Genomic DNA, 3,238 nt, shown 5'->3' with positions numbered 1-3,238 from the left:
TAAAGAAAAGTCGCTTCCTTAACTAAATATTTAAATCTTACATCATGTTCACAAAAGATACATCAAGTTCCAAAATGCAACCATTAAAAGTCGACTACACATTTACAGCCCCGATTCCAATCAAAAGTATAATCTAGTCGGCTTTACCAAAATCTTCCAATCCAACCTGTTAAGGAAAACAAACTAATAGGATGAGCCAATACTCAGTGAGGCCAAGAAAACACACATGCAAACACATAATCCAAGTAGCGACAACAATTACATTGTAGGTAAGGCTATCAAATTCGAATAATTCACATTTCGAATAGGAAAAATAAACAGAAACAATTCAAGGATACTGTAGCTCTCAGGAGCTAAATTCCACGTAGTCGAGTCGAAGTTTTGATCGCATCTCACGTTGACACTCCGTCAACCACATAAGTATCAAATCCGTAGATACGCCACTTTTCTTCGAATCCCGTCACCGTTACACCCCCTTACCGGGCCCGCTCATCAAAGTTTTTGATAATACTCGAGTATATCATGGCAATACTGCACGAGTAATGCCGAGCAAGATCTCTCCAATAGATCATGCTCTACGAATATCTCATGGTTTGTTAAGCTTATTGACCAAGCCCATGCTGGCTCGATTCGCAAAGTTAGCCAACGAGTTTTGGGCGTCCCCCGAATATGAATACGAATACGAATATAAGTCGATGAGCAACGCTCAAATCGACGATTCCAAATAGGAATCACAAATACGGATCACATATACGAATCACAAGTACAAATCACATCCACATTACCATGTACAAGTTGGATACGAATTCACATAGCAAAATTCGAATATAATTTCATTTGAAAGAGAACGAGTGCGATAAAGTACACCCTCGTCTCAAAATTTCAAATTTACATAACGGATAAGAAACAGATAACCACTTAACAACAAGTTCATGCACTTGACACTCACAGTGATTCAAGTAGCGAGTTCAAATGATGGTTTAGGCGTCTCCCGTGAGATCCTCTGGAAGGTCCTCTTGAGCGCCTGAGCATTTAATAGTTAATTATCATTCACACATCCCAATTATCAAGGAAGATTGTGCACTAGTACAATCTGGGGAAATTTCATGAAAATGAACCTCAATTACTAGTAAATCGAGGTTCAAGTGGAGTTTCTTAATGTACAAGAGCAATCGAGTTTTGTTATCTTGGAAATCAAGCATAAACGTTCAAGTATTATCGAAGAAATAAGGAATACTTGAAAAACTCCATTTTCTTGAAATTCAGAAAATTTCAGTTTTGATACGATATTTTGAAAAACTCGTATCTCAGATTCCACATGTCGAAAATTGAAAAACTTGGTACCGTTGGAAACCTCTTCCAAAGTACTAAAAGTTCTTAGAAGACACTTTTCCATGAATCTAAGTGGAAGGTGTTCAAAAATGAGCTTAAAGTTGCTGTTCCAAATCACCCAGGATTGAGCCGGGGTTAGTTTTTCGCTAACTTTGAAAATTCAGCAGAATTCACTCGTTGCAAACTAGCCCTTGAAATTTGTAGCTCAATTAGAGGTGAAAGTAAGGTTTAGGACAGAACAAGCGGATCGAGAATCGGAGTTTCGAGCACCAAGATATGGTAGCTCAAAGTTGGGTAAATTCAAGACTGTTACAAAATTTCCAGATTTGGTTCCGACTTTGGACCTTTTGTTAAGTGTCGAAACGGACTTGGATTGACACCAAATTTTGCAGTATACTACTCCTATATGAAGGGTAACTCTCTATAAAATCTCATGGAAAAAAAATACCCTCGGAAAGGTGGTTAATCAATCAACCAAAGTTTGGAAAATCCTTAAGGCAATCTGTCCAAAGCTAAGGTTTTCAAAAACGAGGCAGTTGCCGTGTATTGATCATAACTCCCTCAATTTAACTCGGAATTGGAAATGGTTGATAGTGTTAGAAAATACATTCATTGGGCTACAACTTCACAGAAGAAATCGTTTTAATTTTCAGCATGCAACTGGTTCAAAATCAAGCCTCAAGTTGCAGTATCATCAAATCATTTCGGCAGAACGGAGAAACAGGACAGACGATTTCAGATGAATGGTGTGGCTCACACACCTAAAACCAGAATGTGTATTATACACCGTTGGAAACATGGAAACGTCTAGTTTCAAATGCCGCTAGCGACACTTGATTTCGACGTCGGAGTACGGAGTTATGGACGAAATATAAACACTGGTCTGGATTACGGCGAAACCGTTTTCCAGATTACTAGTTTTTGAAATAAATTCGTTTGACCCACCAAAACTCAGTATTTTTCAATGAAAATTTTTACACAACTACTACAACATATAAACAACACAATCAAGCCATTAAATCCTCAAATTTCTGCATTAAAGTGACCGAATAGAACAGGGGTAAAATGGGAACTTTTTGCTTCAAGAGTTCAACAACGTTTCTGGCCACAATACACCTTTAATCTACTTCCTTAAGCTCTAATTCAGCAATAAAACCATCATCAAACATCATCACAGCCATCAACCCAAAGTGGGAGTTCATAGAGCCCACATTTCCAACAATACAAGCTACTAAAGTGAAGATTCCAACTCAAATGCATAGATCAACTTCCATAAGACAAATTTAAGGTGCTTGATTACTACCTACTTTGATGGCTGGTTTGGACAGATTTTTCGGCCCTTTGAAGCTTGAAGAAACCGTGGATAGCTCCTTCCTTTTGCAGCTAAGCTGTTGTCCAAGTGAAAAGCTAAATGAATGTGAAGTTTGGTGAGAATCTATGGAAGTTTTGGTAAGGATTTGGATGAGTTTTGGAAGAAAGAAATGGTGAAACTTCGGTTGTCCCTTGCAGCTGCTAGCCGTCCGTTGCAGCAGAAGAAATGAAGTGAAATGAAATGCGGTTCTGAAGCCTTTGCGTACGAAAGACGCTTGACGTCAAATCTTTTAATACGTCAAATCAATTATAACTAGTACCCTACGCGCGCGTTTTGTGTTCGATTTCTCTTACGTTTGTTGCACTAGTGCACTAAACCTCTAAGACACTTACATTATATAAATATTTTTCATTCTTAATTGTCCCAAAATAATGGTCCAAAGTCCCCCAATTAAGCGCGCACGTGAAACCACGTATTTCTAATTTAGGCGCAATAAAATTGAAACCTTTGAGAAATTCTTATAACGATCGTACCACTAACTATCACTTCAATATTTAAACCTAAAATTGCCTATTTTAGGACCATTGTATATGT

The 3,238-nt window shown here is 38.0% G+C and overlaps 1 long non-coding RNA gene across 1 annotated transcript; it reads right to left on the bottom strand.

The window, feature by feature from the left end:
* LOC140010779 (uncharacterized) lies at positions 1-2,811 on the bottom strand. Its single transcript, XR_011817928.1, has 3 exons — positions 2,636-2,811; positions 950-1,024; positions 1-166 (listed from the first exon to the last, which is right to left on the bottom strand). It is a non-coding gene; the product is annotated as an uncharacterized lncRNA (long non-coding RNA).
* Positions 2,812-3,238: the final 427 nt, after the last annotated feature.

The sequence above is a fragment of the Coffea arabica genome, chromosome 7c (assembly GCF_036785885.1).
Source record: "Coffea arabica cultivar ET-39 chromosome 7c, Coffea Arabica ET-39 HiFi, whole genome shotgun sequence".
Classification (NCBI taxonomy): Eukaryota; Viridiplantae; Streptophyta; class Magnoliopsida; order Gentianales; family Rubiaceae; genus Coffea; species Coffea arabica.
Note: the sequence above shows the minus strand (reverse complement) of the source record. Positions and strands in the feature narration are given on the sequence as shown.